The sequence below is a fragment of the Symphalangus syndactylus genome, chromosome 6 (assembly GCF_028878055.3).
Source record: "Symphalangus syndactylus isolate Jambi chromosome 6, NHGRI_mSymSyn1-v2.1_pri, whole genome shotgun sequence".
Lineage (NCBI taxonomy): Eukaryota > Metazoa > Chordata > Mammalia > Primates > Hylobatidae > Symphalangus > Symphalangus syndactylus.
In genome coordinates, this window is record NC_072428.2 from 99,098,682 (window position 1) to 99,106,935 (window position 8,254).

Sequence of the window (8,254 nt, forward strand, 5' to 3'; positions counted from 1 at the left end):
GGTTCAATCTTGGTAGGTTGTATGTGTCTAGGGGGTTATTAATTTCTTCTAGTTTTTCCAACTTATTGGCATACATTTTCACAGAGTAGCCTCTAGTGATCCTATGGCTTTCTGTGCTATTGGTTGCAATGTCTTCTTTTTTGTCTCTGATTTTATTTATTTTAATCTTCTCTCTCTCTTTTCTTAGTCTGGCTAAAAGTTTGTTGGTTTTTGTTAATCTTTTCAAAAAATCAAGTATTCATTTTGCTGATCTTTTGCATTGTTTTCTTCATTTCAAATTCATTTATTTCTGCTCTGATCTTTATTATTTCTTTTCTTTTATTAATTTTGGGTTTGGTTTTCTCTTGCTTTTCTAGTTCTTTAAGATGCATCATTAGATTGCCTATTTGAAGTTTTTCTTCTTTTTTGATGTAGATTCTTATAGCTACAAACTTCCCTTCTAATATTGCTGTCACTGTATCCCATAGGTTTTGGTATGTTGTGTTTCCATTATCATTTGTGTGAAAACATTTTTTTCAATTTTTTTCTTAATCTCTTCATTGACCCAGTGGTCATTCAGGAGCATATTGTTTAATTTCCATGTATTTGTATAGTTTCCAAAATTTCTCTTGCTATTGATTTCTAGTTTCATTCTGTTGTGGTAAAATAAGATACTTGATATTATTTCAGTTTTAAAAAATGTTTTAAAACTTGTTTTGTGGTGTAATATGTGGTCTATCCTTGAGAATAGTCCATGTTCTGAGTGAAAAGTGTGTATTATGCAGCTGTTGGATGAAATGTTCTGTAAATGTCTTTCAGGTCCATTTGGTGTATAGCGCAGATTAAGTCTGATATTTCTTTGCTGATTTTCTGTCTGGATGGTCTCTCCACTGCAGAAAGTGGAGCCTTCAAGCCTCCAGCAATTATTACATTGGGGGTCTATCTCTCTATATTGTTTGAATAATATTTTATTTATATATTTGGGGGTATATATATTTAAAATTACTATTTTGTCTGATATAAGTATAGCTACTCCTGCTTTTTTTTGGTTTCTGTTTGCATGAAATATATTTTTCCATTCCTTTATTGTCAGTCTATGTGTATCTTTATAGGGGAAGTGTGGTTTTTGTAGGCAACAAATCACTGGGTCTTGCTGTTGTTTTATTAATTCACCCAGTCTATGTCTCTTGATTGAAGAGTTTGGTCCATTTACATTCATTTTTTTATTGAGAAATAAAAACTTATTCCTGGTATTTTGTTGTTTTCTGGTCTTCCTTTTTTTTCTTTCTTCCTGTTTTTCTTTTAGCGTAGGTGATTTTCTCTGGTAGTATGTTTTAATGTCTTGCTTTTTATTTTGTATGTGTATGTTGCATGTTTTTTAATTTGAGGTTGCCATGAGGCTTGCAAATATCTTATAACTAATTGTATTAAACTGATGACAACTTAATGCTGATTGCATAACAAACCAGCAAACAAACTGACAAACACTGAAGAGAAAACTAAAAACCTCTACACTGTAACTTTGTCCTCCTGCTTTTTAGTTTTTGTTGTTTCTATTTTTATCTTATTATACTGTCTTTAACCTGAAAAGTTGCTGTATTTATTTTTGACCTGTTTATCTTTTAGTGTTTCTTCTCAAGATATTGGTCATTTACGCACCACAACTGCAGAGCTATAATACTGTGTGTTTTTCTGGGTATTTACTGTTACCAGTGAGCTTTGTACCTTCAGATGATTTCTTATTGTTCATTAATGTCCTTTTCTTTCAGATCAAAGAACTCCCTTTAGCATTTCTTGTGGACAGGTATGGTGTTGATGAAATCCTCCAGTTTTCACTTGTCTGGGAAAGTTTTACTTCTCCTTCATGTTTGAAGGATATTTTGCTGAATATATTTTTCTAGAATACAATTTTTTTTTCCCTTCAGCACTTTAAATATGTCATGCCACTCTCTCCTGGCCTGTAAGGTTTCCATTGAAAAACCTGCAGCCAGATGTACTGGAGTTCCATTATATGTTATTTGTTTCTTTTCTATTGCTGATTTTTGGATCCTTTCTTTATTTTTGACCTTTGGGAGTTTGATTATTAAATGCTTTGAGGTATTCTTCTTTGAGTTAAATCTGCTCTGTGTTCCATAACATTCTTATACTTGAATATTGGTATCTTTATCTAGGTTTGGGAGGTTCTCTGTTATCATTCATTTGATTCGACTTTCTACCCCATCTCTCTCTATCCCCTCTTTAATGCCAATTACTCTTAGGTTTGCCATTTTGAGGCTATTTTCTAGATCTTGTAGACATGCTTCATTGTTTTTTATTCTTTTTTCTTTTGTCTCCTCTGACTGTGTATTTTCAAATAGCATGTATTCAAGCTCACTTATTCTTTCTTCTGCTTAATCAGTTCTGCTGTTAAGTGACTCTAATGCATTCTTCAGTATGTCAGGTGCATTTTTAAGCTCTAGAATATCTGCTTTATTGTTTTAAATTATTTATCTTTATTAAGTTAATCTGAAAGAATTCTGAATTCCTTCTCTATGTTATCTTGACTTTCTTTGAGTTTCCTCAAAACAGGTAAATTTTTTCTTCAACTTTTATTTAAAGTTCAGGAGTACATGTCCAGGATGTGCAGATTTGTTACATAGGTAAATGTGTACCATGGTTGTTTGTTGCACAGATCATCCCATCACCTAGGTATTAATCCCAGAAACCATTAGCTATTCTTCCTGATGCTCTTCCTTCCCCCCACACAGGCTCCAGTGTGTGTTGGTCCCTGTCCCCACCATGTGACTATGTGTTTTCATCATTCAGATCCCACTTGTAAGTGAGAACGTGTAGTGTTTAGTTTTCTGTGTTTGTGTTAGTTTGTTGAGGATAATGCCTTCCAACTGCATCCATATTCCTGCAAAGACATGATCTCACTGCTTTTTTATGGCTGCATAGTATTCTATGGTTTATATATACCACATTTTCTTTATCCAGTATAACATTGACAGGTATTTAGGTTGATACTATGTCCTTGCCATTGTGAGTAGTGCTGCAATGAACATACGCATGCATTCATGTATCTTTATAATAGTATGGTTTATATTCCTCTGGGTATATATCCAATAATAGGATTGCTGGATCAAATGATATTTCTCCTTTAATTCTTTGAGGAATTGCCACACTGTCTTCCACAATAGTTGAAGTAATTTACACTCCCACCAACAGTGTAAAAGCATGCCTTTTTCTCTGCAATCTTGCCAGCATCTGTTGTTTCTGGACTTTTTAATAATCACCATTGTGACTGGCATGAGATGGTATCTCATTGTTGTTTTGACTTGCATTTCTCAAACGATCAGTGACGTAGATCTTTTTTCTCATGTTTGTTGGCTGCATGTTTGTCTTCTTTTGGAAGTGTCTGTTTATGTCCTTCGCCTATTTTTTAGTGTGGTTGGTTGTTTTTTTCTTGTAAATTTGTTTAAGTTTCTTATTGATGCAGGATATTAGACCTTTGTCAGATGGATGGATTGCAAAAATGTTCTCCCATTTTGTAGCTTGACTGTTCACTCTGATAATAGTTTCTTTTGCTGTGCAGAAGCTCTTTAGTTTAATTAGATCCCATTTGTCAATTTTTGCTTTTGTTGACATTGCTTTAGGTGTTTTAGTCATGAAGTCTTTGCCCATGCCTATGTCCTGAATGGTATTGCCTAGAGTTTTTATGGTTTTAGGTCTTACGTGTAAGTCTTTAATCTATCTTGAGTTAATTTTTGTGTAAGATATAAGGAAGGGGTCCAGTTTCAGTTTTCTTCATATGGTTAGCCAAGTCTCCAGGCAAAATTTAGTAAATATGGCATCCTTTCCCCATTGCTTGTTTTGTCAGATTTGTTGAAGACCAGATGGTTGTATGTGTGGTCTTATTTCTGAGTTGTTTATTCTGTTCCATTGGTCTATGTGTTTGTTCTTGTACCAGTACCGTGCTGTTTTGGCTATTGTAGCCTTGAAGTACAGTTTGAAGTCATCTAGCATGATGTCTCCAGGTTTGTTCTTTTTGCTTAGGATTGGCTTCGCTATTCTGGCTCCTTTTTAGTCTCATATGAATTTTAAAATATATATTTTTTCTAATTCTGTGAAGAATGTCATGGTAGCTGAATGGGAATAACGTTTAATCTATAAATTACTTTGGCCAGTATAGCCATTTTCAAGATATTGATTCTTCCTATTCATGAGCATGGAATGTTTCTCCATTTGCCTGTGTCCTCTCTGATTTCTTTGAGTAGTGGTTTGTAGTTTCCTTGAAGAGGTTCCTCACTTCTCTTTTTAGCTGTATTTCTAGCTATTTTATTCATTTTGTAGCCATTGTGAAAGGGAGTTCATTCACGATTTGGCTCTCTACTTGCCTGCTATTTGTGTATAGGAATGCTAGTGATTTTTGCACATAGATTTTGTATCCTGAGACTTTGCTGAAGTTGCTTATCAGCTTAAGAAGCTTTTGAGCTGAGATGATGGAGTTTTCTATTTATATGATGATGTCATCTGAAAACAAAGATAATTTGACTTTCTATCTTCCTATTTGGATATCCTTTATTTCTTTCTTTTGCCCGGTTGCCCTTGCCAGAACTTCCAATACTATGTTAAATAGGAGTGGTGAGAGATGGCAAACTTGTCTTATGCCAGTTTTCAAAGGAAATGCTTCCAGCTTATGCCCATTCAGTATGATATTGGCTGTGGGTTTGTCATATATGGCTCTTATTATTTTGAGGTAGGTTCCTTCAATACCTAGTTTACTGAGAGTTGTAACCTGAAGGAATGTTGAGTTTTATTGAAGGCCTTTTCCACATCAATTGAAATAATCATGTGTTGGTTTTTGTCTTCAGTTCTGTTTTTGTGATGAATCACATTTATTGATTTGCATATGTTGAACCAACCTTGCATCCTGGTGATGAAAGCAACTTGATCATGGTGAATAAGCTTTTTGATGTGTTGCTAGATTTGGTTTGCCAATATTTAACCGAAAATTTTTGCATTGATGTTATCAAAGATATTGGCCTGAAGTTTTCTTTTTTGTTGTTGTTGTTGCATCTCTGCCAGCTTTTGGTATCAAGATGTTGCTGGCCTCATAAAATGGGTTAAGGAGGAGTCCCTCCTTTTCAATTTTTTGAAACACCTTCAGTAGAAATTGTACCAGCTCTTGGAACCTCTTGTAGAATTCAGCTATGAATTCATCTGGTGCTGTGCTTTTTTTGGTAGGTTATGTATTACTGTCTCAATTTTAGAACTCATTATTGGTCTCTTCAGAGATTCAATTTCTTCCTGGTTCAGTACTGGGAGGGTGTATGTGTCCAGGAATTTATCCATTTCTTCTAGATTTTCTTGTTTGTGTGCATAGGGGTATTTACAGTATTCTCTGATGGTTGTTTGTATTTCTGTTGTGTCAGTGGTGATATCCCCTTATCATTTCTGATTGTATTTGATTCTTCTCTCATTTCTTCTTTATTAGTCTAGCTAGCGGTCTATCTATTTTATTATTTTTTTTTGGAAAACCAGCTCCTGGATTTATGGATTTTCTGAACAATTTTTCTTGTTTCTATCTCCTTCAGTTCAGCTCTGATCTTAGTTATTTCTTGTCATCTGTTACCTTTAGGGTTTGTTTGCTCTTGGTTCTCTAGTTCTTTTAGTTGTGATGTTAGGTTGTTAACTTGAGATCTTTCTACCTTTTTGATGTGGGCAATTAGTGCTATACATTTCCCTCTTAACACTGCTTTAGCTGCATCCCAGATATTCTGGTACATTGTCTCTTTGTTCTCATTAGTTTGAAATAAATTCTTGATTTCCGCCTTAATCCAAGAGTCATCCAGGAGCAGTTTGTTGAATTTCCACGTAGTTATGTGGTTTTGAGTAACTTTCTTAATCTTGAATTCTAATTTGATTGTGCTATGGTCTGAGAGAGTGTTAGAATTTCAGTTCTTTTGCATTTAGCAAGGAGTGTTTTACTTCTGATTATGTGATCAATTTTAGAGGAATTGCCATGTGGTGATGAGAAGAATGTATATACAGTTGTTTTCAGGTGGAGAGTTTTGTACATATTTATCAAGTCCACTTGATCCAGAGCTGAGTTCACGTTTTGAATATCTTTGTTAATTTTCTGTCTTGGTGGTCTGTCTAATATTGACAGTGGGACTTTAAAGTCTTCCGCTATAACTGTGTGTGAATCTAAGTCCTTTTTGTAAGTCTCTAAAACTTGCTTTATGAATCTTGGTGCTCCTATATTGGGTGCATGTATATTTAGGATAGTTAGGTCTTCTTGCTGAATTGAACCTTTTGCCATTATGTAATGACCTTCTTTATCTTTTTTTGACCTTTGTTGGTTTTAAGTCTGTTTTGTCAAAAACTAGGATTGTAACCCCATTTTTTTTTGTTTTCCATTTTCTTGGTAAATTTTTTTCTGTCCCTTTATTTTGAGCCTATGTGTGTCTTTGCATGTGAGATGGGTCTCTTGAAGAGAGCATACTGATGGGTCTTGGCTGTTTATTCAGCTGGCTATTCTGTGTCTTTAAATTGGGGTATTTAGCCCATTTACACTTAAGATTATTATTGTCATGTGTGAATTTGATCCTGTCATCATGATGTAATCTGGTTATTTTGAAGACTTGTTTATGTGGTACTTCGTGGTGTCACTGGTTTGTGTACTTCAGTGTGTTTTTGTAATGTCTGGTATTGGCTTTTCCTTTCTATATTTAGTGCTTCCTTCAAGAGCTCTTGCAAGGCAGGCCTGCTGGTGATAAATTTCCTCAGCATTTGCTTGTCTGAAAAATGTCTTATTTATCCCTCACTTATGAAGCTTAGTTTGGCTGGATATAAAATTCTGGGTTGCAAATTCTTTTCTCCATGATGGTGAATATTGGCCCCCAATCTCTTCTGGCTTGTAGAGTTTCCGCTGAGAGGTCTGCTGTTATTTTGATGGGTTTCCCTTTGTAGTTGACCTGGCCTTTCTCTTTGGCTGCCCTTAACATTTTTTCTTTCATTTGATCTTGGAGAATCTGATGATTATGTGTCTTGGGGTTTATTTTCTCATGGAACGTCTTACTGGGGTTATCTACATTTCCTGAATTTGAATATTGGCCTGTATTGCTAGGTTGGGGAAATTCTGCTGGATGATATACTGTGAAGTATGTTTTTCATCTTGGTTCTCTTCTTCTCGTCTCTTTCAGGTACTTCAATCAGTAGTAGGTTTGGTCCCTTTACATAATCTCATATTTCTTGAAGGTTTTGTTCATTCTTTTCATTATTTTTAAAATATTTTTATCTGCCTGTCTTATTTTAGAAAGACAGTCTTCAAGCTCTGAGTTTATTTCCTCCACTTTGTCTATTCTGCTATTGATGCTTGTGATTGCATGGTGAAGTTCTCATATTGTGTTTTTCAGCTCCATCAAGTCGGTTACGTTTCTCTCTAAACAGGCTATTCTGGCTATCAGTTCCTGTATTGTCTTATCAGGATTCTTAGCTTCTTTGCATTGGGTTACAACATGCTCCTTTAGCTCAGTGAAGTTTTTTATTACCCACCTTCTGAAGCTTACTTCTGTCAATTTTGGTCATCTCAGCCTCAGCCCAGTTCTGTGCCCTTGCTGGAGAGGTGTTGTGGTCATTTGGAGGAGGCTTTTTGAGTTTTCAGTGTTTTTGTGCTGATATTCTTGTATCTTTGTGGGCTCTTCTACCTTTGACCTTTGAGGGTGCTGATCTTAGAATGAGTTTCTTTGTTGGTTTTGGTTGTTGTTGATGATGTTGTTGTTACTGTTGTTTTCTGTTTGTTTGTTTGTTTGTTTTTCTTTCAATGTCAGGCCACCCTTCTATAGTGCTGCTGTGGTTAGCTTGGGGTCTGCTCCAGACCCTAGTTTTCTCACTTTATTCTGTACCTTGAGTTATCACCAGCGAAGGCTACAAAACAACAAATATGGCAGCCTGCTCCTTCCTATGGAAGCTCCATCCCGGGGAGGTACTTACCTGTTGCCAGCCCAAATGCACCTGTAGGGGGGTGCTTGAGACCTTTTCGGTCTCACCCAGTCAGGAGGAATGGGGATCAGGGACCCGCTTAAAGAAGCAGTCTGGCTGCCTTTTGGTCAAACAGCTATGCTGTTTTTGGGAGCACCTTTCGTCATCTGGACTCTTTGGACTCTCCAAAGCTGAAAGGCTGGAATGGCTGAGTTGACCAAACTGCAGAGATGGTTGCCACCCCTCTCTCTGGTGCTGTCTTAAAACCAGGGCCTGTTGTCAGAAACCTTAGGAATCTACCTGGTGTTTT